The sequence below is a fragment of the Astatotilapia calliptera genome, chromosome 9 (genome assembly GCF_964374335.1).
Source record: "Astatotilapia calliptera chromosome 9, fAstCal68.1, whole genome shotgun sequence".
Lineage (NCBI taxonomy): Eukaryota > Metazoa > Chordata > Actinopteri > Cichliformes > Cichlidae > Astatotilapia > Astatotilapia calliptera.
Window position 1 is genome coordinate 27266160 of NC_137430.1, and position 15001 is coordinate 27281160.

Below are 15001 nucleotides of genomic sequence, written 5' to 3' on the forward strand. Positions count from 1 at the left end.
GTAGGATCAGGGTGCAGTCCTTATTTGTATGTTTTCAAGTTGGTTGTAATCCAAGTGACTGCCACACTCCAACCACAAGGCAGACAGTTGAGCCGTCTGTTAGAGGGCAATGGAGATCTGGAGATCTGGATTTTTGGAAACCAAACTGGAAGGCTCGCCATTTAATTGTTGGATCTTCTTATCAGCCAGATATGAAAACCTGACCTGCATTTTAAAACAGGCTTATAGCTTCTGTTTTGCTTCATTTTACATGTATTTTCATATGGTACTGTGCAAATGAAAAACATAAGAGAAGCATGAAATTATAACACCAAGTTAGGCACTGACTCAGTGCAATTACCTTACAAAGTAAAAGTTAATAATTCATCAAAACTAACATTTTCTGTTGAAAAACATTATGTTTTATGTTTTTTTTAAAGGGACAACAGTATCAACAAAATGAATGCAGTAGAATTTAATCTTAAGATTAACAAACTTAATAAAACTTGACAAAAATACATGTTATTAAAACAATAATTCTTAGCCATCTTTAGTGATAAATACCGTGACTTACTGGTGTATAGAAGTTGTACTTAAGGCAAATATGTTTTGCTTCCAAAACTTAACATGAAGTGGTTGTGCATAATAATTCTAATGCTATTCTCTTATGAAGATGATTTCCCTACAGCTCTAGTTTGGCAGGTCTTTTGACATAGTGCTTATTTTTTTCGACAGTTACGCAAAAGCAGCAACTGCAAGCCAAACATGCGGAACCTCTAACCTTATATCTCTTGTTTTCCAGTCTACTCCTTTCCCTCTAAAACTTCTCTTAACTCTTGTAGTACTGAAAAATTTCCTGCTGAATTTAGCAATTGAGTTAAGGAAACCAAAGATTTGGTTACCACAACTGTATTGTATCATAAATGAAATACAAAAGAATTAACCCAATGTTTGAGAGAGTAATTCAGGTTTTCATTTTTATTCATTTGAACTTTCCAGCTATTTACAACTCCCTGAGGAATCGTAGCCTTGTCAGCCAGATAAAAAAAAAATGACTAAGTGCATGCCGTTACTTTAGTGCATGTGGGCCATGTCATTTATTATACGTTGCAGATTATCTTAACAGGCAGGTGGAGGCAGCAGGGCATTTCCAAAAGAAGATCATTGGCCAGGTGGTACAGGACCCTAATGGCTGGCTGGTCCACTGCGTGTTGTAGCCATGGGCAAGTAACAAGTCATTCATCTAAACCAGGGGTGCCCAATCCCAGTCCTCGAGATCTACTATCCTGCAGCTTTTAGATGCATCCCTACTCCAACACAGCTGAATCAAATGGTGTGATTACCTCTTCAGCATGCCATCAAGTTTGGCAAAGGCCTGATAACAAGGCATTCAGTTGATTCAGGTGTGTCAGAAGAAGGATGCGTCTAAAAGCTGCAGGACGGTAGCTCTCGAGGACTGGGATTGGGCACCCCTGATCTAAACCTCCAGCCACTGTTGACTTCAAAGCAATCCATGGTTGCTTGGTGCTTATATAGATGCTTACTTATTTATTTACCAGATGGGGAATTTTATTCGGTTTCATCTGAATCTTACCACCTCTTTTTTCCAGACTAGACATTACAGTCTCTACAAAAATGTGGGTCAATTTGTCACAACCGACTCTTTAGGACACGGCAGTTGAGTAAAAGTCTATTAAAATAGGTGGATATTAACGGAATACATTCATTTTAAAAAAAGCATTTCTCATTGGGGAAAAAAAACAAAACAAACTAATTACCAAACTTTGCTAGCTAGGTAACAGCAAATAAATGTGTCACATTACTTAATACCGCATATAGTCTGTTGCTCACACATTAAATCTTTGCTTTAAAAATGAGATGAGGTAGCCTTGATATCAGCATGCAGCTCAAAAACATCCATCCATCTATTTATCCATCCATCCATCCTCTTCTGGATGTGCTTATAACAAATTTTCTGTAGCAGACTTCTACTTCCTAGCTACATGCAGTCTCTTGACGAATGGCATTCTTTTGTCCTGTTTGGATGTTTGGATGAGCAGAACAAAATGGATAGATGGATGATTCTCCAACTCCTATGATTTATTCTGTAAATCACTTTGTAGTATATGTTTGTAATGCACATTTAGACACAAAAGGGGTCTGTGTTTGTATGCCAAAGAATTGACAGAGAACAAGCCATGCCATCATACTGTGGCTTTTTGAGTATGCAACTTACAGTATCCTGATGCAATATTGGCTGTTGTTCAGCAACTGTTTTTTTTTTGTTTGTTTGTTTTATCATCCCCCAGGTTACAATCCTAAATATGACTTTAGTAGAGGACTTTGAAGACTTGTTTCCACCCCTGCCACATGGCTCAAGGGATTGAAATGTCAGTTTATTAGTCCATTGGGTTGTCAATGTAACATTTTGTTCCAGAGTGAAATGTTTCGACAAAAATATGGATTAACACTCAATTTTTTAAAACGTTGGTGCAATTGGTATTGCAGCATTTTCCAAAAACATTGACGAAGTGCCAGTCTGTTGTAGTCTGTAGACTAGCATAACTAGTGACATATTTCCAAACAATGTTTTACAATTATGTATAATGCTTTTTGAAAGAACAAAGGAAGTTAGCTGGCTAGATTGTACCCAGTTGTTATTGGTGTGCTATATTAGATATCAGGCTTTTGATCTGTCCTGAACATAGGCCTTTCTATCTCCGACTGTATTACACTGACTGGCGTATTCTTTTTGAAAAATAGAGCAGAAATAAAAGAATACAGAGGAATACATTTTCTGAACCTATATAAATACATAAAAATAGGGTCAAAGGTTTCCCTTACTGTTTCTGGTTTAATGCATTTCTGTGTACAAACACTACTATGCTTGAGCCAATTTCATGTACTGTAGGTCTTTACAACAGGTACAAATGGAATAGTTGGTTTTTACACTCATTAAAGTATCTTAACACATAACAAAACTTCCTGTTCGCAACTCTGCACTTAGAAAGGCACATATTCCATCAGCAGTTTTCACTATGGGCCAATGTGACCTTATTTTTGAATATTTTGAAGCATAATTTACTGGAATAATTTTGTGTGTGATTTATTTTACAGCATTTACACCATTCTGTGTCAACATAATGACTATTCACCTATTATATACAGCTGAAGTGTCAAATCACAAGCACAATTAAGCCTCATGAATAAGAAAGAATGGTGCAACTTTAGATTGTCCCCATTTTCTTAAAAAAGAAATGTTCTTTCGGACTCATGGAATCTTTCCTTTTGTGCTTAAAGAGGTTCACAGATAATAATCAATTATCTTATAGTTACACTGGCTGAAGAAAACGTGTCTTTCTAATTGTCAGCACAGCAGGACTCCTCTGGTTGCAAATAATGCACGGAAGTCTTCATGAAAAGGACTCTGCTGTTTACTGATAATTTATTAATTTCAGTAAACACCTTCCTAATGAATTCATGGTCTTACTGAATACAACTTTAGATTTAATGTGCAAATTATGGTTCGATCAAGAATCCAATAAAATATTTACACCAGGTGCAGATGACAATTGGGTTTGGCTTGGGTACTTAGCCACTTCAGTGTTATTCACTGGTTTGTCCGTATTGTAAGGGATGTTACAACACCTTTATGTGTGATTTACATATGAACAAGTAGAGTGTGAATATGATTTCATATATTGCAAGATTTCATTTTGCAAGCAACTGTCTGTCAGTGAAAAGTGCAGGATGGACACTCAGTTCATATTTATTCACTGAGACAGGTACTGGATGCAGGTGGAAAATCACGAATATATTTCCCAATTCCATCCCCTCAACTCCACATTCTGCTTGGATGATATTCCCTGCGATCTCTTTTTTGATTACTGTGTAACATGGGATGTCCTCTGAAGCACCTAAGTCACACTGCAGATTCCATGCTCAGCACTGATGATCCGCTGTATAAGATAACCCCCCAAAGTGAATGATGCACCCACACGAAGGAGTCCCTATTCTGTGTTTATTCATCATTGGTATCTCGTAAATATCTATTCTCTGTCTCAAATTCTATTCCAGCGTGGGATTTCTCATCTGGTGGAAACTAACAAGTCTAAATATTTTTTTAATGAGAATTTCAGGAATCTAGGAGGATATATGGTACACAACAACACCGTGATATGAGTATGTGAGGATAATAGGCTTTAACGGTAAGCTTCCCCATCAGTGGCAAATGGTCAGGTGTCAAAGTAGGTGTAGTCTTGCTTTTACCTTTCTCTAAAATGACCTTGACCTCTCACTTGGTAGCCGAGCCACAAGAACATCTTTCCATTTTTTATTTATTCATTTTTGTATTTATTTTTCTCCCCAGACCTGCAGCATTTTCAAAGAAATTGCTTATTAATGACATGCAGCCATGGATACAGTGGGGCAAAAAAGTATTTAGTCAGCCACCGATTGTGCAAGTTCCCCCACCTAAAATGATGACAGAGGTCAGTAATTTGCACCAGAGGTACACTTCAACTGTGAGAGACAGAATGTGAAAAAAAAATCCATGAATCCACATGGTAGGATTTGTAAAGAATTTATTCGTAAATCAGGGTGGAAAATAAGTATTTGGTCAATAACAGAAATACAACTCAATACTTTGTAACATAACCTTTGTTGGCAACAACAGAGGTCAAACGTTTACTATAGGTCTTTACCAGGGGTCCGTTCTTCGTACCTCGCTTACTACATCCAAGATCAAATGACACATCCAAGATCAAATCATCGCGCTAACTTTGAGCTCGCTATCCGGGTTCTCCGAACACACCTGTTGTTGATGATTAGTATAGCTGGATGAAGTAATGTGAGATCACCGGGTGGCTTAACAGGGGCTACGCATCGATAGTAGAAACATTGATCGGCAACCCTTTGATTGGTCGGCGAAAATGTCGAAGGAGCGCGCTCAGTATTTTTCGGCAGCAGAGCAAGAACTCTTGATTGAGGGATTTCAGGAGTTTCAGAGTTTAATTAAAACGCAAGGGAACACTGCAAAGGCTGCAAAAGCAAGGAGAGAGGGCTGGCAGAAAGTTGCTGACAAATTAAACTAGTAAGTAATTTAATAATAATAATAATAATAATGGATTGGATTTATACAGCGCTTTTCAAGGCACCCAAAGCGCTTTACAATGCCACTATTCATTCACTCTCACATTCACACACTGGTGGAGGCAGCTACGGTTGTAGCCACAGCTGCCCTGGGGCAGACTGGCAGAAGCGAGGCTGCCATATCGCGCCATCGGCCCCTCTGGCCAACACCAGTAGGCGGTAGGGTAAATTTATTATATTATATTACATTTTATCCTCTTTCACATTAGAGCCACGACAGGACCCACTAGAACATGGGAACAAGTAAAAGTGAAATATAAGAATATGCTACAGAATGGTAATATTTATCACTTATATTGCTTTTAGTCTCTTGAAAAGAGACCCTGAAATAATCTGTTTGTTTGTTTATAATAGCAACCAAGAAAAGGGCAGAGCAAAAAAAGACAGGTGGTGGTCCTGCACCCCCTCGTCAACAAGTTGGTTAAGTAAATAATACCCTCACGGGAAAATCGATATCTCTCTATGAGCACACTGTCGCGCTGAGCTAAAGGATCCTGTCTATCCCGCAATATACGCGGAATTCTGAAAACTCTCCTTGTCAATCTCACACCTTCCGCAATGGGTTGCTCGCGTATACGGACAGGACATGGCTGCGACAGACTTCCCAAATCCACCTTCGCTTTTATAGCCGTGGTCTCTCATCTTGATTACATGAAGTAATTTACAATTACTACTCTAAAATATGAATTACATCTGAAATAATCAAATACATGAAATAGAATGATTAATAGTACATTTCCCTTTTTTTAGGAAATGACCTGTATGTATCTGTATGGAATCAATAAAAGAATCAAATACTGCATTATCTTTAGTTACATTGATAATATTTATTTATGGTAAAACAGTGGTAAAATATTGCTGTTGCTTTCGTATAAATGAAGCGGACATACCTGAGTGGCCGCGATCTAATCCTGTTTACATAAAGTAAGCCTGCTCCCGAGCAGGTTTGTTGTGATGTTTTGGGGCTGTCACCGAGCAACATGGACTTTCAACTCCCGCCACAGATTTTCTATGGGGTTGAGGTCTGGAGACTGGCTAGGCCACTCCAGGACTTTCAAATGCTTCTTACGGAGCCACTCCTTTGTTGCCCGGGCGGTGTGTTTTGGATCATTGTCATGTTGGAAGACCCAGCCTCGTTTCATCTTCAAAGTTCTCACTGATGGAAGGAGGTTTTGGCTCAAAATCTCACGATACATGGCCCCATTCATTCTGTCCTTAACACGGATCAGTCGTCCTGTCCCCTTGGCAGAAAAATAGCCCCATAGCATGATGTTTCCACCCCCATGCTTCACAGTAGGTATGGTGTTCTTGGGATGCAACTCAGTATTCTTCTTCCGCCAAACACGACGAGTTGCGTTTATACCAAAAAGTTCTACTTTGGTTTCATCTGACCACATGACATTCTCCCAATCCTCTGCTGTATCATCCATGTGCTCTCTGGCAAACTTGAGACGGGCCTGGACATGCACTGGCTTCAGCAGCGGAACACGTCTGGCACTGCGGGATTTGATTCCCTGCCGTTGTAGTGTGTTACTGATGGTGACCTTTGTTACTTTGGTCCCAGCTCTCTGCAGGTCATTCACCAGGTCCCCCCGTGTGGTTCTGGGATCTTTGCTCACCGTTCTCATGATCATTTTGACCCCACGGGATGAGATCTTGCGTGGAGCCCCAGATCGAGGGAGATTATCAGTGGTCTTGTATGTCTTCCATTTTCTGATGATTGCTCCCACAGTTGATTTTTTTCACACCAAGCTGCTTGCCTATTGTATTTATTTATTTATTTATTTTTTTGCCTGTCCCGTTTGGCTCTTTTGCCATCAGAATTGTTGTCTAAAGGCAAAGAAAGATGCCCAACGGATTTGCTTTACCAAATTGACCATCCCAGCCTTGCCGTAATGGTCCGTTTGATTCACCTTTTATTGTTTATTTTATTTTCATTTACTGAATACGGGTTAGACTTGACTGGGTGAAAGAAGGGGAGAAAGAAAGAGGGAAAGAGAAACAGCTGAGAAGAGGGACGGGGGAGAAGGTCAAAAAACAAAAACCAACAGAATGAGCAGAAAAAAAAAAAAAGAAAGAAAAAATCCATATATCAATCACCTGGATCACCTGCTGAGAAAGAAAAAAGAAAACAAGCAAAAGAGAACAAGAGTAATAGAATAAACAGCATCACAATGATATATGGGAATATGACAGTAAATACTAAATATTAAACATTATTGTGCAGCACATAAGATCAACAGAACACAGTGTGCTTTGAGGTAGAAGCCAAAAAGGGTGTAGTTTGTGGGTGTGATCACCCGTGTGTACACCTGTGAGCATGGACGCGCTTGTTTTTTTGTTTTGTTTTTTTAAAAGGTTCCTTCATGTAATGATCTGCTAGAGGGTGTGGGGGGGGGGCCACAGCCCCGTCCTCCAGGGCATGAAGCAGGTATGGAGGAGATCAAAACTCCAGACATCCAGAGGCCCCCAGAACACAACAGACCAAGGAAGACCAACAGAGGGGCAGCCGCGCCACTGTCCCAGAAAGAGCTGAGGAGAGTCCCAGATGAGGGCTCACTCAGCAGCCGCGGAGCAGAAGCCAGGGGGAGTTGCAGTGACGCGCCCGTGAGCTCCGCCGGCAGCCAGCCGTGCCTGAGTGACCGAGCCCCAGGCCGAGAGGCCGGGGGCACCCCACCTCCGAAGTGGCCCGAGCGAGCCCCAGGCTCCAGGCCCCGATAAGCGGCCGCCAAGGAGTGAGCCGGTGTGTACCCGGACGCCCATCCCCGGACACAAAGAACCACCAACGCACCGATGTCTGAGGGGGTCCGCCACTGGCAGGGGAAGTGGTGGTAGGGGGAGATAGGCCTCCAAACCTTGGAGGGCCTAAGATGTCCCCAGAGAGGTGGCGCCTGACACCCAACCTGACATATAGACACAGAAATACAGGCACACACATATACAAACATCCATTCCCCCCCTCATGCTCTCATATGCACTTACTCCACACTCAACCAACGTGGAGACAGACATAAAGAGACGCTGTACACACAATCACACTCCCCAAGCTTACTCTACAAACCGGGTCTAGGTACCCTTGCCCCTGGAGGGGGAACTGCACCCAGACCCAGGTGGTGTTACCCTTTTCCCTGCGGTGGGGGGAGGCAGACCGCCCCGACTCCGCAGCAGCAGGGAGGCCCCACACTCCAGACCGCAGTCGGACGGCCAACTCCTCCTCCTAGCCCCCCCGCTCCGGCAGGTCGCAGAGAATGGGGGTGAGAGAAGACTCCAAACCTCCCTCCACCCGCTCATTGTAGTGTTGATGCATGTGTGTTCTAAGGTGCATTTAAAACCCATGAGGGCATGGAGCTACCTGCCAGAGAGCAGCAGGTAAGCGCATGGTCCCTCCTGCTAGCCCTCAATGTCTACGTGTATTTAAAATTGAGAGGTGGGCAACGACGCCAGGGGTGAGGTGTACACCCTGATGGTCTATTGGAGTCCATGTATCGTGCCCACCCCCAAGATCCTATATGTATGTGTAATGAGAGTGTGAGTAATGTGAATGTCTAAGTTGTGGGATAAAATTGAGGCAGAGGCAGCCAGAAGGGGACAGGGGGGGGGGGGGGGGGTAGCCTCCTCTGCACCCTGGTGACATACCCCTACTCTAGAATTCGCAATTTACAGTTTACAGGTGAAGATTTTTCCGCAATTTTTGTGAATCGCCTGTTTTTAACTTAAATCCTGCGTGTGTGGGTGGTTGTGGTGGAGCGGGAAGAGGGAGGCAGCTGGAGATGGGGAGGGAAGGAAGGGAGGGGCAAGTGACCCCTCCCTGGGGCCAGCTCCCCCGCTGACCCCAGTAGGCACCCCCATACTCCGCGACCCGCCAGGGAAAGGGGGCCCAGGCCCATCCAGACCGGGGGCCACCAAGCTGCTTGCCTATTGTAGTCTGGTGCAGGTCTACAATACTTTTCCTGGTGTCCTTTGAAAGCTCTTTGGTCTTGGCCATGGCGGAGTTTGGAGTCTGACTGTTTGAGGCTGTGGACAGGTGTCTTTTATACAGATGATGAGTTCAAACAGGTGCCATTCATACAGGTAATGAGTGGGGGACAGAAAAGCTTCTTACAGAAGATGTTACAGGTCTGTGAGAGCCAGAGATTTTCCTTGTTTGAGGTGACCAAATACTTATTTTCCACCCTATTTTCCGAATAAGTTCTTTACAAATCCTACCATGTGGATGTCATAATATTACATATGATATAATGTAATATAATATAATAAATTTACCCTACCGCCTACTGGTGATGGCCAGAGGGGCCGATCGTGCGATATGGCAGCCTCGCTTCTGCCAGTCTGCCCCAGGGCAGCTGTGGCTACAACCGTAGCTGCCTCCACCAGTGTGTGAATGTGAGAGTGAATGAATAGTGGCATTGTAAAGCGCTTTGGGTGCCTTGAAAAACGCTATATAAATCCAATCCATTATTATTATTATTATTATTATTAAATTACTTACTAGTTTAATTTGTCAGCAACTTTTTGCCAGTATCTTTCATTAAATTGTTGAAATTCAAATTGGTACTTTATTAGCTAACACCATTGTGTTTGTTGTTTGTTTGTTTTTTTGTTTGTCATGGCTAAATCTTTTGTGAACTTCATTATGAACTAGAGATGGACCAATCCGATATTATGTATCGGTATCGGTCCGATACTGACCTAAATTACTGGATCGGATATCGGAGAAAAATAAAAAATGTAATCCGATCCATTAAATATCACGAAAGCACCTCACAAAACTTGAAAGACGCCGTAACTCGCCTCAGAACGTTAGCACGTCGGAGCAGTATGCATCACGTGATAGAGCGGCTGTAGCATGCGGGACCTGTGGTGGTCTGGATAGCATGTGGAGCTTCGCTAGCAACCCGGCATTTCATCTCCGACAAAGTTATCCCCGAGAGAAGTAAAGCAAGTGTGTAAGTCCATCTCTGAATGTTTGTAAAGCATTCCTGCGTTAAGCTTAACAAGCGACTGCCTCTTCTTGCTGCTACTTCAATCATGAAACTGCTTAATGATCAGCTGATCGGCTTTTCTGTCGCGACTCTGTCTCTCTTCTTTGTTTTTGGCCCACTTTGCACCAGAAAGAGGAAACCGGCGGCTGAACAACAGCAGCACGTTTAAGCTTGATAAGCTGTTGTTAGAATTTATTTAATATTACTTTCTACACCAGGATCCTTTTCTACGCAGTTGAAGGCTGTAACTGTGCAGGGGTGGATCTAGCAAAGTTTAGCCAGGGGGGCCGATAGGGCATGAACAGGGAAAAGGGGAGCACAAAGACATACTTTTCTTTCTTATTCTCATTTAAAATGTCTGGCTGTTATTAAATAATTATCCTAATCTTACACCCAAAGTTTTAATCTGATGTAAAATGTATAGAAGTCCATTACTGTATATAGTAACTGTTAAGTCTAATATACCCTAGTAAGCTATAGTACATTTTCCTTTGGGAAGGTACCATCTGTGCAGTCTACAATTTTGTTGAAGAAAGATGTTGAATCTATTTAATATTTTAATATATTGAAAAATAATTGATTTCTGTGCATTTTATTTCACACTGCATCAAATTAAGGTTGATTATGTCGATTAAGCATCATGAGGTGGAGCGTGAGGGGTGGTTCCCTATTTTTTATTTATTTATTTTTGTTGTTGCTGGGAGTTGGAACCCTATTAGTTAGGTTGCTTAATATTTACGCCAAATACTCTTTAAAATACCAGAATAGGGAGGATGGTGTAGGTTTAAGTTTATTAGATTGATCAGTATTGCTGAACTATGAAATTTATTTATTTTTTGCATACAGGTATAACAGAATAGCTTTAGTGTAGTTGTTGTTTTAAACTTGAGTATGAACTTATACAAAATGCAGCAAGATATTTAAAAAAACAGTTTTTCTGATTAAAAAACATGGTAATAGTACACTAGTATGAGGATCTTCCAGTATTAGATTATTATTATCAGGTTACCACCACTTTAAAGTCAGTACATAACAATTCTAATGGCCAGATAGTCACATTTTATTGGAAGTGGTCATCATATTCTTATTTATATATTATCCTAATAGTACAAATTGTTTTTGCATCTTAGATATACCTTCGTATTCACGTCATTATCCCTACTTTTCGGTCTGTTATTACCCAAGTACCTACATTTCAGTTAATTGGTTATAACCACTTGGTCTTTAGTAATTACATCATAATATTTTTTCTCCATGTTCTGATCTTCTTGTTCACACTTTCTTACCCCACTACTATCACCTTATTACTAAGCTGTAATAGAAAGTGTGACCAGTTTTTATTTTTTCATCAGCATCTTTAAAAAATAATAATAATTAAGAATTTTTTTAAGTTTAAAAATAATACCGAGGTGTACAGTTTGTTCCAGTTGGTGAGAGGATACAATTCCTGACATAGCTGAGGTAAAGAGCTATATATAATGTTAGACATATGCAAAATCTACATTTTTTACTTTCCTGACAATTCTAGATGCAAGCAGAGTGTTGGTATAGTACTGACTGTGAAATGAGGTCATGTTAGTCTGAAAGCTGATAACACTGTTGCCACTTTCCTTTTAGTAGAATAAAGTGACACACAGGATATAGCCTGACAAGGGCGAGTGTTTAACACTCTGAAGTCATGCAACAGAAAGCACTTTGTTCTTGCACTTTTTAAAGTAAGTCCTACTTCAGATCCTGACAATCACTGTATGGATTAACTGTTAAAGGTCCGTTTCTGGTTGTCACTGTTATCAAGGAAGCTTCCAATGTAAATTCACACTCATAAAATTCCTTTACAAAACACCTGAAACAAATCTATTCAGACAGGCTTTTGGGGAATGGTTGTGGGTTTTGTGGTGTTTTGCTTGATGGAGGTGTGTTTATTTGACCATGGTTTTAATACCTTTGTAAAGCACTTCATGGCAGGTTCTTCCCTTAAAAGCTTATACCGGATTACGTAAACCTTACATGTTTTACAGGTAGTTTCAGTTTGATCCACCCTCAAGTCAGTGGTTTTGAACACACACCTTAATACCTTATTATTGTCGTTGTTTGTTTTTATTTCGACATTTCACACACCTGTTCACATGCTAAAATATCATTGATTGATTTTTTTCACTAAATGGAAGACTGGTTGTTTCTGGTCAGTGCTGTGCAACTCTAAAACTTAATACCACCGACCAATTAAATGTCTGTTTTTGTTATTAATTGCACTTTTTATTAAGTAGAAGCAGGAAACCAGAATAGAAGCAGCTTTAGCTTCACAAACTGAGGTGTATAAAAAGTTCCCTTTGAAAGAGAGTAATTTGTTTTATTTAGACAACATGCTGCTGCAGGAAAAATGAATCATATGAAAAATGTATGGACCTTAGGTCTCTTAGAATTACCTGCCAAAATGTTTCATGACTCATAATATGCAAACAGCTGAAGGGTAGGTATATTCGTATTGAGGTGCTCCTTAGCATATACTAGCTAAAATAAAACTAGAAAACAAGTATTAGTCAATCAGTCACTCAATCAATCACGAGCTGCACGTGAAGCTATCAGTGTCTTGGTGTTCTGTCCTGAACAAACTCTCAATATGTGGTTCACTCGTATTTCTTATCCACTATTCATCAATATGTTCGTGTGCTTCTGTCGTACTGCTGTGCAAACAATAATCACTGATTTCTGAGTTCATTCTTGAGGTTAGTAAACAGATCAGACTTTTACCATCCATCCATCAATTCGCTACCGCTTATCCTTTTCAGGGTCGCGGGGGGTGCTGGAGCCAATCCCAGCTGTCATAGGGCGAGAGGCAGGGTACACCCTGGACAGGTCGCCAGTCTGTCGCAGGGCTAACACACAAGGACAAACAACCATTCACACTCACATTCACTCGCACATTCACACCTAGTGGCAATTTGGATTATCCAATTAACCTATCCCTATTTGTGGGGACTTTTACCAACAGTAAAATAAAAATGTTCTGACAAAGGAACTGAAGGGAGAGGGTTGTGTGCTTAAATGTAGACAAATGGTGACTCTGACTTTGACAGCTTCCCATGTGATATCTGGAGAAATAAATTTTGAGATTTACTGTTACTACCTAACCTGTCTTTGTAAATGCATAACTCCGACAATAAACACAACTTCAGCCCCTGTTAATATTTTGTGGAGTCCAGATTGCAGTAATTTGCAGGCAGACTTGCAAATAACAGTTTTACTGCTTTTGTAACAGCCTGTGACTGCAGACTAAGTATGTATTTTGTACTCATTGTGAAGCAAACATCTGGATCCTGACTTCCTTGTTTGTCTGCTTTAGGCTTTCATTATGTACTTTCTTTTGGTCTCCTACATGACCAAAATTGAAGACACAAATATCATGATTTATCATGATTTATCATATATATATATATATATATATATATATATATATATATATATATATATATATATATATATATATATATCAGTTACCTGGTCACTTATTCAAACTAATCCCGTAGTTAGCAAAAGCTTTAAAAAAAATATTTGTGAGAGTCACTGCTATACAGGTCTATCCCACAGTCTGTCTGCAGTGCCCTCCCTGTGTACTGTGCATTGGTTTTTATCAGTGTATGGGATGCAGACCTTAAAGACAATCCTAAAAGAAGATCAGGGAAAAGAAAAGGGGTTTTTTTTTGTTCTCTCTTCTCATCTTTGCCACCCATTCATCTACAGCCGGGGAACCCTCCTTAGACTACTTACTCCTTAGATTACTCCTTAAACTACTGATCACAAGTTGCTATGCTCTCCAGCTACCAGCAGTCTAGATTTTGAATAGTACAACTGAAAATGTTTTGTTTTTGTTAGAAATATATAAACTATTGAAGATATAGTCAGGTTGAGCATCCAGCTATGACACTGAATAATAATTGTGACAACACTGGTCTGGTTTGATACCTGGTTGTTACCATTTTGTTCAGAGTAAGTCTACGTTTATTAGATTAGAGAAATTAGATTAAAACAGAAGGATCACAAAAAACATGATCACAATTACAAAGGACCAAGTAGAAAGGAGGACAGACAAGAAATTGGTTTCTAGCTAAATTGACCTAAACGACATAGTTTTAAAAGTTTATGATGAACGGACAAATTTTACATTTGTTTTATTGTTAATTATCAGTGTAGATTTTGAGTCCATAACCTCTGCAACCCATGCTTGACACAGTAGGAAAGAAAGTAAGAGTACATGTACAAACACCTAATCATCTAGAGAGAGATCTCTTTACAGTAATTTGGAAGAGAAATCAATATCTAATCTAATGGGAAGTGCTTGAGTTTAATTTCACTATGTGCATTTATTTATTTATTTCAAAACAATTGTTTCAATAGTTGGAGCAAGCTTTAGCCAACTTTCTTTTCACTGCAAGAGAAGGAACATCTTGTGGCCTTTCAGGTAAAGCAAGAAAAACATCTGAGGGGGAGATTCTACTTTGATGTCAAGTTGCCAGCTCTGACATTCTTTCTTTCTTTAAGCTGATTCTTGGGGTTATGCAGCTTGAGACCTATCTGATCTGCTCCCTGAGATTTATCTTATAACTCCCGACTACAGCATATCAACCTCGCTGAGTTTTCTGATATCTCATTGCAGCACCTTGATGTTGCTGAACTCCACCACCTTCCCTGCAGTTGTCTGCAAAATTGTTTGCTGCATCCCTTGCCAGGTCAACAAGAATAGGGCAGTGGAAAGATGACTACAAATGTAGAAGAGATTGCCAACAAAACCTTGTTATCGTTCATTTCAAGGATGACAGTGATTAAAGCGGAGACTCAACTCTGGAGAATTCCAATTTCATGAGGGCATTTAGGTTGCAATACTTCTTGAA